The 15,780-nt window shown below is 36.2% G+C and overlaps 1 protein-coding gene across 4 annotated transcripts in view; it reads left to right on the top strand.

Annotated features, from left to right (window-relative positions):
* The window catches only part of ERBB4 (erb-b2 receptor tyrosine kinase 4), a 1,171,999-nt gene that overhangs the window by 1,082,094 nt on the left and 74,125 nt on the right, over positions 1-15,780 (top strand). The gene's annotated exons all lie outside the window — the stretch shown is intronic.

The raw sequence follows: 15,780 nt of genomic DNA, 5'->3' as shown, positions 1-15,780 counted from the left end.
ACTAACACAAAGGAGGAATCACAGCAAAAAGGGTCTGACCTTTGTTTATTCCGAACTTAGCTTCAGAACCGATTAAGACCTGTGCTGAATTTTTAGCAGTGTGACTTATTCATCAAAGTGCAAATCCCCACTGGTAAATCTGGAAGTTGCCAGGGGATTTGCTCCCATTTAGAAGTCCTAATCATTAACAATAGACTCTTGCCCAGAGGTAACTACTGTAAGTTACAGAATAAGAATTCAGAGTTTTCTCGTAGTGGGTTGGCTACTCTCGACCGGCAAGTCTTAGAAAAGCAGATAGGAGGTTTCTTTGTACTGTATTTTGTGGTCATTTGTTTAAGATAGATTTCGATTATACAGTGACTTATACAAAATGACTCTATTTGGGGCCCTTTTTTCATAGGAATAAGCAGTATCTTAAGTACTAACTGTCATTTAGGCTTCAAAAGTAAGTGAAGTAGGTGAACATCTGATTTTACTTTAAAGGTCTTCCTCCTTCTCCTATTATCTTCTCTCTTTCATACAATGTTTAGAATTCCTGCTGTTAAAGTATTTTTTTAAAGCTATGATGTCATTTTTAAAAACCCAGGGATTTCAATTTTCTGTTGCCGCATTAAAATTCATCCCAAAACTTAGGTCTTAAAACAGTAATTTATTATTTGTCTTTATTCTGTGATTGACTGGACTCAGCTGGGAGGTGCTTCTGTTCCACGTGGTGTCTGATCTTCCTCATGCATTCAGCTGAGGCCAAAATATTCAAGATAGCCTCTCACCTACCTGCGAATCCTTCACGTGGTTTTTCCCTGGTGGGTACTCTAGCTCAAGCCTATTTAAAGCATGGAACTGGCTTTCAAGAATGTAAGCTCGCTGGGTGTGATGGCTCATGCCTGTAATCCCAGCACTTTGGGAGGCTGAGGCAGGAGGATCACTAAAGTGCAGAAGTTCAAGGTTGCAGTAAGCTATCATCATGTCACAGCACTCCAGCAGCCTGGGTAGTAGAGGAAGACCTTGCCTCGAAAAAAAAAAAAGAAAGAAAGAAAAACAAGGTAAGCTCCAGTGGGCCTCTTATTATCCTGTGTGCCTCTCATTAAGCCTCTGCTTGTATTGTGCTTGTTAATATGCAATCAGTCAAAGCAAGTCTCCTGGCTAAGTTCTAACATCAATGTGGGACTTCATGGATATAGTGAGGCATGGTCCATTAGAAGCCACCAACCACTGTAACAGCCTGTTGTATCAAATTAAAATGTTAAATGTGAAGTATAAACTTCACATTTAAATATAAGCAAGTATAAACTTGCTTATATTTATTTAGTAGTGTATAATATAAAAAAAGCTTTTCTCACGTTAATTCTGAAGATTCTATAGGGTGGGAGAAGCTTTTACTATTATTATCTTTTTATAGTTATAGAACATGCATTAGTGAGATTAGTGACATACTTTTTAAATTGAATCCTCAAATGATTTAACCACGACAACACAAGACAATAAATGACAGAGCTGTAACTTAAATACAGATTTTCTGATTTTAAGGATGGTTTTGGTGCGTTAGCCAGAATATAGTTAGCCTTCAATTTTGTTTAGGTACTGCTGAAATTGATGAAATTGAAGAACTTCAGTCATACCTGTAATTACATTTTTCTGACAAAAGGGCTAATGTGGAAAATACCCCAACTCTTTGGAAGGCCACAGTATTGCATAACTCTATGCAGTGCCTCATCATTAATTCATATGCTCAATAAATATTTGGCGAGTGCCGATTATGTATGTTCTAGGCACTGTCTTGGGTGCTGGGCTTATAGAAGTGAACAAAACAGACAAAAACCAAATCCTGCTGTTTTTGAGCTTATCTTCTATTAGAGAAATCACAAAATAACAAGATAAATGCCCAGGTGGAAATTAAATCAAAGAAAGGGAGAAGAAATACAGAGTGGTTGCACCTTTAGATTAGGTGGGCAGGGTAGTTCTTATGGAGAAAGTGACATGTGAGATAAGACTTAAAGGAAAAAAGCAAGATTGACATGCAGATATTTGGGGAAACAACACTATGAACAGAAGGAAGAACAAATGCAAAATCTCTGGGGTTGAAGCAGTCTTGATAATGTTTGAGGAACAGTAAGGAGGCCCGTGTGGCTAGAGCAACGTGAGTGATGGGGAGGGAGATGAGATTAGAGAGGTAATGGGGACTAGATCATTTAGGGTCCTGAATGTCATTGAAAAGACTTAGACTTTTGTTTTGAATGAAGCAATGTCTGGAAACTACCATTTGATAGAGCGACCACACAACCTACTCTTCAACTTCCCGGAAAGGCCTGCTGTAGGAGGGGAGGAGGATACTTGTTTTAAAATGCTGAATTTTACCCAGATCTGGGAGTGAGAATCTTTGGAAGTGGGATTATGTAATCTGCATTTTAAATTGCTCCCAGCTGCTTCCTATGTCCACTAAACTTTGTGAAGTACCGCCTGACCTATTAGCACATTTCAGCTTCCAAAGAGCAGATAATCAGCCCCAATTTTACCATCTGGGTAATGCTAAATGAGGCCCACTTCCAGTTAGGTTAATGAAGCTACAGCAGACTGCATGCTTCTGCAAACCAGCGCTGATCTAGCACCTTCAAAATTCCCCATAGGAACCCAGGAAGAAGTATTAGTAAAATCACTGAGGTGTGAGTGTGCAATCCACATAGCAACATTAAATTAGCCTTCTTAATCAAATGAGTAGCTTTGCAATTTGTACATGAACAAACCCTGCTGGAATTTGAGCCAGGAATCCTTGAAACTAAAAACTATAGCTCCGCTTTTTGTAATTGAAGGAGAATCACCGATTACAGAGATTACACTACATTCCTAACTTCTTTTTCAGTCACAGAATTATTATTAAGCAAAGGCATCACAGCATGTAACTAAAGAGCATCTTCCACCTGAGTTTCTAAGTCCCTAGGAATTTCTTTTTTCTGGGATAACTTTAGGGTGGGTAAATTACTTCTAATTTACTCATTCTAACTATGGACTACAATACAGCAGTGGAATATTTGTGGTGAGTTTATTCCTAAAGAGCAACAAACTGCTTTCTATCAGATTTATTTTTGTTGTGGTCTTAGATGTGTTACTTTTTCTTGTTGAGTGAAAAAGAGAAACTATATAGTTTGAGGTTGGATTGAAGAGAAACAAAAACATTGATTTTGAACTCTAGTATAATTTCAGATTCAATATGAACTATTTAAATATAAGCTAAAATAAAACATTTAGAGAGCTGACAATATTTTTTTCACTTAAATAGTTTGTTGCAAAATACTGACTTTTAGAAAATGCAATTGCAATTAGCCTTTGGGAATGGTAGTTTTTCTAGGAATCCTAAGAAGCATAACAGCCCATTATAAAGTAAGAACTGGAACAAGCTAGCTTAAACAATGAACAGTCTCTTTTGAGTCTTGGGGTACAAATCATTTCCTTAAAAAACCCTTTTCTTCTTTCACCTGGACCACGTGAAACCTGGCTTTCTGCGAGCTGCTATTTGGTCAAATTTCTGATTCATTGTCACAGGTAACTCTTGCTCACTTATTGAAACTGGCCTTGAGACTATTTGTACTTTCACTTGTATTTCCACTAGAAAGTTAAAAAATGACGTATAATCACTCTGATATGGTTTGGATCTCTGTCCCAGCCCAGATCTTATGTCGAATTGTAATCCCCAATGTTGGAAGTGGAAGTGGGGCCTGCTGGGAAGTGATTGGATCATGGAGGCAGGTATCTCTCAGTGCTGCTCATGATAGTGTGTGAGTTATGAGATCTGATTGTTTAAAAGTGTGTAGCACCCCTGCCCCTCTTTCTCCTGCTCTGGCCATGTAAAGTGCCAGCTCCCACTTTGCCTTCCACCATGATTGTAAGTTTTCTGAGATCTCCCCAAGAAGCCAAGCAGATGCCAGCGTCATGCTTCTTGTAGAGCCTGCGAAACCATGAGTCAATTAGACCTCTTTTCTTTATATTGGGTCGGTGCAATAGTAATCACAGTTTTGCCATTTTATTGCCATTACCGGAGCATTTTAATTGCCATAAAATGGCAAAACCACAATTACTTTTGCACCGACCTAATTATCCAGTCAGAGTTTTTTGTTGTTGTTGTTTTTGTTTTTTGTTTTTTTTTTTTAATAGCAGTGTAGGAACTAATACACACTGTTAAAATGGTTGTCCCAGAGTACTTTAGAAAGAGGTTACCATTTTGCTTTTCCTTATCTTCAAGATTCTCCATTTAATTGATCTTTTTATTTTTAATAAACTCTTCTAGGTAACCTCTGCTCAGTTGTTTTCTCAATGGTTCAGCATGCCAGCCTACATTTCATAGTGTATATCTCCCCTTCTGTGGATGCATATGCTTAATGTCTATGTTTCTTTCTTGCAGCCCCTCTTTCCCCTACCTAACCATAAACACAATATATGTGTCTTTATCCTCAATTTACGGTAGTTAGAAAAAATATTTTCTTAGAGGCCAGATATTGAGAAGATGAGATAGTATGCAAAAGGAACAACCCTTCTGCATACTACAAAAAAGGAAGAGGAAACTACCATCACAGATCCTCTGACATCCCTTGTTTTCCCCAGATCTCTACTTCTTTAAAAAGAAAGGAAACAGAGCAAACAAAAAACACTTTGCAGTCCATTTCTATTTTTCTTCCATATTATTTCTTCTACCTTGAAATCAGCTCTGATTTCTTTCATCTCATTAGTATTGATAATAATATAAATATCTACTAGTAAAAGCAAACATTTCTCCTTATTTTTTGGCATTTTTAAAGAACCAAGTGAGTCATTTGTTTTGTCTTACAATAATTTAAAAAATATACAGTAATGAAGTTTTCATCTCTTCCAATGACACAGGTGAATTTTCATTTACTTTTTAAGCTAACTTTGAATAAAGATTATTTAATCAAAAGCAGGGATTTTTTTTTTCCAATCTCTAGGAGTTACAAAAGGAGAAAAATGAGTGCTAGCTGTCTAATATAAACTGTAATGCCAGGTTGAAACATTGCTGTACTTCATTTTTCAGTTCCTACAATGAAAGAAATACCAAAGGAAATACCAAAGAGAAGAGCAATATACCTGGCTAAGGAAGACAGTAGAAAGCTACAGTAACATAAATTAAGAAACAGTGTTACCTTTGGTTTTTAAAAGTTTTACCTTCTCCAAGTTCAGACCAGACTAGACAAGATCTGTTCTAGATATAAAATCTTATTTTATATTAAATGTTTGAAAGGATTTAATAAACACTGATTTTTTTAAATGCAGGAAAATATTTTTAAAACAGCAGAAATATTTTACTGGAATCTGAATTGTATCAATTACATAGGAAGCCACCGTGGCTGTATTCTTCAACATGGCAAGTTGAAATATACAAAAATTATCTGTAATACAAAACACAAGCTCGTGATTAGAATTTGTTTTATCAATTTCTTCCAGGATGATGTTTCTACTAGAAAATTATGTTGATTTGGAAACTGCATTAACCTGGTTTTAAAACAGTGATTATGTTTCAACTTCCATCATCTACCCCGCAGTTGTTCAACTTTGAATTAATTATGGTTATTAACCCACTCTAAGAAATTAGTGTTCTAGTAATGCAGAGGCTGGTTAAGGTTCAACAAAAAATGTATTCATTTATCCAGGAAATATTTACTGACCTCTTACATGCAAGGCTTCATGTGTAATACTGAAGTTTTACAAAGATAAATCTGTTAGCACTTTCAAGGTGATTACAGTTCAGTAGAAATTAGAAGATCATTTTCAATCATAAAAAAAAGCATTTGACTTAAAAGACATACAGACTGATGAAGAAGGCAGTGAGATATATAATATTCATTTTTACTGGTAATAACAATAATTTTAAATTTTGCAAAGTAATTATTTATAGTAATAATGTTGACTTTTTAAAGCATTCCTGAAAGTCTGACCTGGAATTGAGTAAGGAGGTCATGAAAAAGGTGGTTATTATGGAGATTTCAGAAACTAAAGGACTTCTGAAAAAAGGGAAAATCTTAAGATTATCTGATTTTTAGCCTCTCACTATGGCCCTAATTAAATTTTTTATTTTCTTTGCTACTCTCCTCTAAGCTTAATTACTTGATGTTGACTAACCATATACCAAGAGTGCACGATGTGTGTGTATATTATTCTCATTATGATTCAAACCAATGTTCATTTTATAGATATAAACAATGAGATAACCTGATGTTATGACTTCTTTCCCTCCTGTATTTGTCCGTTTTCATGCTCCTGATAAAGACATACCCAAGGCTGGGTGATTTATAAAGAAAAAGAGGTTTAGTGGATTCACAGTTTCACGTGGCTGGGGAGGCCTCATATCATGGCAGAAGGCAAAAGGCACATCTTACATGGCAGCAGGCAAAGAGAGAATGATAGCCAAGTGAAAGCTGAAACCCCTTGTAAAACCATCAGACCTCGTGAGATTTATTCACTACCATGTGAGCAATATGGGGGAAACCTCCCCCATGGTTCAGTTATCTTCCACCAGGTCCTTCCCACAAGACATGGGAATTATGGGAGCTACAATTCAAGATGACATTTGGGTGAGGACACAGCCAAACCATATCACCTCCCTAGGGACAAATGTGCCTGGATTATTTCTCTTTTGATTTGGATCCATTTTCTGAGAAGGAGAGTTGTGGGATTACCACTTTTGATAGAAAAAATACGAAAGAAACATGAGGCGTTCAAATAGAGAAAGTGTCCCCATGGAAGTAGTTGGTTGAACACATTGCATTTTTCTAGTTGTTGGTCCTAAATCTTTTCTTGGAACAAGATTGATTATAAATTACATAAATAAGTCTCATTTCAACGTTTTCTGAACACTGACACATGCTGACTTAGGATATGCATGTTATGTAATCAGTCAATTATTTGAGGTGATGTGCAACTTCAAATACAGACAAGTATTGTATTGGGGAGATACTATGATTTAGGTTTTTCTCTAAAGTATAGTTTTTGCTTTTATGAGAAAAGTTTATGATAAGTGAAATAAAATTCTGAGTTAAATCCAGAAAATTATAATTTTAATCATTTCATAATATGTTGGGAAAACAAAAAGAGGAAGCTTTCTATTTCAGAACATTTGGTTGTATCAATGCCATTTTTTTACACCTTTCTTAAAGAGCTGCAGAAAACTATGACTTTGCTCATTTCAGGGTTTGCAGAAGATTCTGGAAGTATTGTTGATGGTTGGATGATTTCATTGTGTATTTGATCTGGATTTTCTGTTTGTGTTAGTAGTGTGTGTTTTAGCCTGGATTCCCCTGAAAGCAAAGCTTGAGGCAAAAGCACATGTGTTATTTCCTTTTTAATGGAGTACGATATCAAGAAAACCGAAGTCAGGGAAATCTTTGCTCATCTCTTGGGACAATTTTTTTGTCATCTGAATAATTGCATCTCAGAAAGGTTTTTTGAGGGGAGAAAGGTGTAAGAGTTTATTTAGTGTCGGCCGGGTGCGGTGGATCGCTCCTGTAATCCCAGCACTTTGGGAGGCTGAGGTGGGTGGATCACAAGGTCAGGAGATCGAGACCATCTTGGCCAACATGGTGAAAACCCGTCTCAACTAAAATACAAAAAATTAGCCGTGCATGGTGGCGTGTGCCTGTAATCCCAGCTACTTGGGAGGCTGAGGCAGGGGGATCCCTTGAACCTGGGAGGTGGAGGTTACAGTGAGCTGAGATCACACCACTGCACTCCAGCCTGGTGACAGAGCAAGACTCAGTCTCAAAAAAAAAAAAAAAAAAAAAAAAAAGAGTTTATTCAGTGTCTTGTCTCTCATTGGTCAAAGGCTCATTGTACAGTAGGCTAGCTCCCCTCTCTTCCAGGTTGCATGTGCATGGTAGGTGGGCAAGTCTTGTGACCTCAGTGTCAACAAGGAATCCCCAGAGCAGGAGGTAAGAATGAAAGATATATAGAGTGATATCTCTATGGATATATCACTATAGTGTTGGAATTAATTTATAAAGCACAAATATATCTATTGCACTGATTGGAGCCCACAAGACCCAGTCAGTGCAAGTGCTTGCCAAAATCAAAAAGTAGCAAAGCCACAAGACACAGGTGAGACAAAAGGATCTGAAGTAGCACATGAATGGTATGCAATTTTGTGAGTTAACGTGATACCCACAGTGGACCAGCGGTTCCTCTAACCTGTGGTTTGGTCTCTAGCAGTTGCATGAAAGGTTGTGGTAATAGTTGAAATAGTCTCAATAGAAGAAGGTTAGGATAAAAATGCAAATCATAACAATCCCATCATCCTCGAATATATCTAACTCTTGCAATGCCTTTATAGTTGAGGATTACGAGCAGGAAGAATCCACATCACTTTCCTTGTCAGTTTATCCTTAACCTTGTGGGTTAGGCATGCATGATTTAAGTGTTCTTGCTCCACCACCTTCATCTCCCTGTGCAAAATTCAAGAGCAGTTGTTGACTCAAGTGAAGTCCCCAGCCCTGCCAGCTCATATTCAAGGCTCAGCTCTAACCTTGAGTGTTTGATGTTTACATATTGCTACCTCTCTAGGATAAGCGGCAGTTGGAGTTATTGCACTATTCCTCAGTGAGAGTCTTGGAATGATAATAAACATGATTGCTTCTTTCTGCCTGTCACTACAATGACTAACACATATGATACTTAGTCAAATGTAGAATGCAAGATAGATGAGTAGAGGAATTTAGTTTATAAGGCATAAATATATCTATTCCCCTGAAGGGGAACCTAACATCTATAAAGAAGTAATTATTTTTAAATAGATAATTTCAAACCATTTAATCTAAGAATACTGTACAGGCTTAATGTAACAATAATGTATTGGCCATGCATCACAAGAACTGATTACTCCTGTGGGTTCTTTTCACGTGGTATAGTGTGAAGAGGTAATGATTTAGAGCGAGTCTGTCTTAATTAAGAATCTTAAACTCTTAAGTCTCAGATTGCTCAGTATTAAATATTTCTAACTTAATAGTTGTTAAAAAGATTAAATGAGATAATTTGTATATTTATAAGTGCTTCATAAATAACCAAGTATCATATATAAATTGTCACTTTTATGAGTTTATGTCAATGTTTCACATATAGACTAAAGCAGGGGTCCCCAACCCCAGGGCCACAGAGCCATACAGGCCGCACAGCAGAAGGTGAAGGGGGCTGCGAGTGAGCATTACTGCCTGAGCTCCACCTCCTGTCAGATCAGCAGCAGCATTAGATTCTCATAGGAGTGGGATCCCTATTGTGAACTGTGTGTGCGAGGGATCTAAGTTGTGCACTGCTTGTGAGAATCTAATATCTGATGATCTGAGTTGGGACAGTTTCTTCCCAAAACTATCCCTCTCCCCTCCTCCCACATCCGTGGAAAAATTGTCTTCCACGAAACCAATCCCTGGTTCCTAAAATGTTGGGAACCACTGGACTAATGCACTGGCATATATTTATATAAAGTTTGCATATGTATATATGTATATATATTTAATACATCCACCTCATCTGCTAGAATTTGAGCTCAGGGTAATGAGGACCTCTTTGAATGTTGAATAAATGAGTGGGTATTTGGATTTACTTCAATAAGTTAATCAGCTTGATTTATATTATAAACTCATTATGTTTCAAAAATTTGCAGTTATGCATTGATTCAGCAGTATATTTGAGTGCCTAAAGTTTGCATGATATTGTGCCAAGTGCTGGGAATATAAGATTGTATATTATATCCTCACATTGTTTGTCCTTACATTGTACTGTCTAGCAAAAACACAGACATAGAATAATAAAACAACGAGATTATTGCTTTTACAGAATGCCTTATATACTGTACCCCATTCATTTCTCACTTCAAATCTGTGAGGTAGTTATCGGGATCACTTAGTTAACAAATGAAAAAAACAGTAGACTTGAATAAAACAGACTTCAAATTCCTCATTATCGTAGGTGGCTTCACACACTCAGGCTCCTCATCAGTCAATACACAATAAGTTTGTATGTTTGGGTTCACATGCAAAACCCTGTATATGTATGTTAGTATGTGATACTAAGTAAAATGACCAAATTATCATATACTTAATGCCTGAATCTTCAGGAAGTGGAAACTTTATGCTGCGAACTGGCTGAGATTTCTGGCTACTCTTTAGAAAGAGGAAAATTTATTCAGGGAAAATTTATTATTCCTGGGATTGATAAAATTAGGTATAAATTTATTACTCCTGCAACTGATAAAATTAGGTATAAATTGTGGAGCATTTGAGAAGACATGAAGAAGCTCTGTCTTGAAACTGGCAGCAACTATGGATGTGGAAGTACTTAAGTGCAGAGCACTTCACTTGTGGACATATTTTACGTTTGTAATTTTTTACTTCAAATGGTGAAAAACAGGCAAAATTAAAAGTAAGCAATCACATAGAACAAGCTAAGGGAGAAAACATGATAATACGAACTGTTTTGTCATTTTGATTCTTAAGAAATCATTTTAATTTGCACTCCCAAATTATGAGAGATTTATATGGGTTTTATATGTAAGCATATAGACATTGGAAGCTTTTCCCTTTCTTCCGCTTGTTCTAATGGTGAAGGAACTGATTTCAATTGGCAGAATAAAACCAAACAACAAAAGGCAGCTGAACAGTGCTGCCACCTACTGTTCAGAGAGCTGTTTAGCACTGCTGGGAACCCATTGTCCTTGGCAACTCATGGAAAATGAATATTTAAGTATTTATGGCATCCAAATAAGAAGTCCACTGAACTCCCTACAGAAATAACTTTTCTCAAATCAGCTAGTAGGAAATCATAATTATAAGTCCATCAGAGACTTGCAGTTAGTAGATTATGCAATGCTAAATTTTGTGTTTCACACACTCAAAAAATGTAAGCCATCTGTGTGTAAGAGCATTTTCTATTGAAATAGATGATCATATTAAACGGAGTAATTTCTGTTCTACTGTGCTAATGAATTTTATTGGAGACAGAAATAAAACGGACACTAAAGACAGAGAAGCACCGTTGAGGATAAAGCACATTCTTTGTTGTAAGTAGCAAAAGACTGATACATTCAGCAAAAGAATGGTTCATAGAATTTTAAAAGGGTTTCATTTGGAAAATGATTTTAAAACTCACCAGGCAATATTGACAGCACATCCTGTGTGCCGGCCAGCCAGCCGGCTCCTTACACAAGTGAGGAGGCAGAACCATCCTGGCGGGGAGGCACTGACAAGCCAAATGAGAGTTGGCCACGCTCTTTGTTTGCTTAATAGGAAAAGTTATTACCTTTGCTTGTTATCCCAAGAAGGCTAATGGAGCTCTCATGGTTCTCTCTTTCCAGACACTAAATAACATCAATTACAATCATCCCAATTAAAATAGGGAATAGGAGATGTAAAGTTAAAAATTAAACCAATAACCCCCTGACTGACATCTTCTGTTACTTTTTCTTGTCACTTGTACTCTTTAAAATTCTGGTTTCCTTCATTAACTCACATCACCTTAAAAACCCCTAAATTACTTTAAAGAGAGAGAGAAATGCATTTGCTCTAGCCGTCTTAATGTTTGAGGATTTCTAGCATCAGTGCAATTGGGTGCCTGATTTTCTTAATGCTGCATTCAGAATGTTATCTAAGAAGTGTAAAGCATAGAGTCAGAGAATACATGGATTTAGATTAAACTGAATTTATTTTCAATTTTGTGATGTCTTAAATATAACGACAACATTCTACTGATTGATGCCTCTAAGCTTTTATTCATAAACTCTTAAGGATTAACAGGTTATAATTTATATTCTCTACCCAAGTGTTCTCAGGTTACAAATATTCTTAACAGAAGATATTCCACATATTTAGTCAATACATAATTTTAATACAAATATTAGATTGGTGCAAAAGAAAAGGGCTTGACTTATTCTAATGTTAATCACAACGTTAATTCATAAGAAAAAGCTGATAGAATGTATCTTACTAGTTGTGGAGCATAGGGAATCTATACAGTACAATTATAGCTACATATCTGGGGATTTATTTTCAATTTTTTTCCAGAGACATTTGGATACCTTTGTACTCTCATGAAAATTAGATTTATGTAGTTGATTGAACATTGGACTTTCTCCATTTATGACAATATATACAATTTCTGTATTTTTACTATTCCTAAAACTACTATTAAATTTTAGTAGCTTAGTATTTTTTTCCTAGACAGGTTTCTGAAGCAGTGCTAGTGCATTTTGTGAAATGAGAGGTATAAGTATGTTAAAACAAACAACTTTCTACAAAACAGCAAGTGAATCTATTGTTTAGATTCCGTAGACACGTTTTTTAATGTTAGCCTGATCTAACACAAAATACGTCTATTATCCTGGGATCCATGTCTGCCTCTCTGCTACAGACTTGTGAATGAGATAATAGTATTGATTTATAACACATGTCTATGGAGTTACGATCCAAAGCACTCTAATGCTATGAAATGTATTTAAGAAAACATTAGAGATTTTCATTTGAAAATATGTCTAGCGCATGTAGTCAAAAGCACATTGTACATGTTATTAATTCTAATGTACTGTTTCATTTTCCTCTCTTCCTCTTTTTAAAATGATAATTCATTAGTGAAGATATTAAATAGTACTACGGTATAAAAAGAGGAAAATCAAAAAAATTTAAAGCGGGATTGTAAGCATGATGAAATTAAACAAACCAAAATGTTTGTGTAAATAATGCTCTGTGGAGTTGTGTTACATAGTGACCCTGAGTAATATCTACTATTTTAGTATTTTTGTTATACTTTTAAAATGAGCTTAAGACTTTAGATACCTTAAACTTTAAAGACATGAATTTAATTGCACTCTTACTAAATGAGAGCAGTATGAATTTTATTTAATCAGGTGTTAATTTACCCTTTTCTTCAGGTGTTACCATTTCATTGCTGAAAGCACTACCTAGTACTTTGAATGAAAGGCACATATAACAATTAATAAAGAAACAGCAAATCCTTGAGAAGCTAGGCTTCGAATTTTCTCCTTGCAATCTGGTAGTAGAGAAAAGAAATTAAAGGTGACTTGTGTTAGTTCAATATACTAAAAAGGAAGGAGAAAGTCCTATAATTCAGTTTTCAATGGCTTCTTTCTAACTACATTAAAACACTCCGAGAGACATAATTATTTATCATTTTGTTGAGATGGAATCACACATACTTTACTGCACAATAAAATTTTATGTTGATTTCAATTGTTTGATATTCAATAATAAACTATTATTAGAATCAATTATTTAACATGACACTGATACCATTTCAGGTAAAACCCAGTGAAGTGCCTAACTTGTGTGGTGTCTTTGAAATGTAATTAAGGTTCTATACTATGAAATGTATAGACCTGAAGAAGATTTTCAAAGAAATTATCTGGTAATATTTATATACCAATATTATTTTGGCCAATATCAATATAGATAACTTGCTAGAGGTTGAGATAGTTGGTAACAGAGCTATTTTAATTTTTTTTAGTGTATCAATATTTAGTTCATCCATTAAAGGACATATGGGGTAATAATTGAAAGAGTATACATAGTGATTTTGAAGAAAATGGTACGAAATAGGGTGTATTTAGAAATAGAGTTTATTGGCTGGGGGCGGTGGCTCACGCCTGTAATCCCAGCACTTTGAGAGGCCGAGGCGGGTGGATCACAAGGTCAGGAGTTCGAGACCAGCCTGTCCAACATGGTGAAACCCCGTCTCTACTAAAAATACAAAAATTAGCCAGGCGTGGTAGCACGTGCCTGTAATCCCAGCTAGTCAGGAGGCTGAGGCAGGAGAATCACTTGAACCCGGGAGGCGGAGGTTGCAGTGAGCCGAGATCATACCATTGCACTCCAGCCTGGGCAACAGAGCGAGACTCCATCTCAAAAAAAAAAAAAAAAAAATAGTGCTTATCTTTATTACAAATGTATTATCTGAGAAAGAAACCAAAAATTCTTAAGCAGAAATATATTTGTTCATCTTCAAATCAGGTGCAGTGTATGAGTGCTGGATATATAGGAGGAAAGCTGTTTCTTGGAAGGAATGTCACTTCAAAATAATTACAAATGAAAAATTTTCTAAAATTTCTACTCGCAGTGAAATGTGATGGTGATGATAAGACAAAACAAGCCAAGTTTAATAGAAGTTTACTCCTGATCACTTGATATTTCCAATATCTAATACTTTCAAGTACCCACTATTTGCCCAGCACTTGAGCTAGGCATGACAAATTACTTGGAACTATTAAGAAAATTATTTTGAAGCCTGGTTTTGAGACAGGATCCTTTTATACAGCCTTAAGTAGTCTAAAACTTGTTCTTTATGTTAGCCTAGAGAATAAACAATTTTACTGACCCTTCTTATAGGAAGGTCTGCCAGAGGTTGCATTTACCTTGACCTTGTTGTTTAAACCAGTTTACTATAGCTTAGCTCATATGCTAGGGCTTTATATTTCCCCTTTCCTCCCCTTGCTGTTCCCTCCCCCACCACTTCCCTAGCTAGAAATAGTTGGGCTTTTTTTTAGTTTTTTGTTAGGTTCTTGACCAAATTCTCATGACCACCATCAAGAAACATTTCTGGATTCTGTATCAACCCTTATATAATATTTCTTTCTACATCCCGCCTCCCTTAATTCCTCGCTAGTTCCCTGTCTCCCTTCATTTTTTCATAGACATACCTCTTGAAAGAATAGTCTACAAATACTGTTTTCCTTTTTCATCTCCAATTTCCTGTCCAAACTACTATTCAGACTTCTGTCCTGAATGCTTAAGCAAAACTTTTATCAACAATATCACTAATGACCTCCTAAATGCCAATCCTAATGGCATTTTTTCAGTCCTCTTCTTACAATGCCATTCTAGCATTTTGCATTTGACATTGACAGTCATTCCATGTTTGAAACTCTGGATTTTAGTTGCACTGCTCTTTGCTGGACCTTCTTCCATGCCCCTAACTTTGTCATCTCAGTTTTGTCCCCGTCAGTTTTTCTTTTGTTTATTGCTTACGGTGTGTTTCTTCACTTTCATCTCTGTGAAAGTTTTCACCCAGATGCACAATCTTAACTATAGTACATATTCTGACAGCCTTCATGTTCATGCACTTATTCCTTTAGTAAATAAGGATTATCCACTTACGATATGCAAGGCACTATTCTAAAGGGTAGAGAATACAGCATGAATATGAGTGATAAATTCTTTCTCCTCGTGGTGCCTTCACTGTAGTCAGTGAAACAGACAACAGGTAAGTAACAGCATGCCTATATATTGTCGGGTAGTCATAAGTGCTCTGATGAAAAATAAAGCAGGGTAAGGGTTTAGAGACTTACGGAGGGGTGGATGATACTTTAATTCAAACCGTTGGAGAAGGCCTCTCTGAGGACATAATATTTAAACTGAAACCTGAATAATATCAACATTAGTCCTGCATATATCACCATCCAATCAGTAGCACTAACTGAAGTTATCCTTGTTTCCTCCTCTCTCTCATGCTCCTATTTTATTTGACATTAAGTAATGTTGATAGTAGCTTTTAAATTTCTTTCAAATCAATTACTTCTCTCCATCTCCACCACCATTACTAGCACCACCCTGGTCCGGGCTGCCATCATCTCTCACTTGGAGTATGAAATAACCCGTTAACTCTCATTTTCACTTTTATCTTCCTTGTGTAATCAATCATGCACACTGTAGGCAATGAGATTTTTCTCGAAATGTAATCCAATCATGTTATTCCTAGGCTCTCGGTTTGTACATCACAAGGACTTTCATC

Source organism: Pongo pygmaeus, chromosome 11 (genome assembly GCF_028885625.2).
Source record: "Pongo pygmaeus isolate AG05252 chromosome 11, NHGRI_mPonPyg2-v2.0_pri, whole genome shotgun sequence".
NCBI classification, from domain to species: domain Eukaryota; kingdom Metazoa; phylum Chordata; class Mammalia; order Primates; family Hominidae; genus Pongo; species Pongo pygmaeus.
Note: the sequence above shows the minus strand (reverse complement) of the source record. Positions and strands in the feature narration are given on the sequence as shown.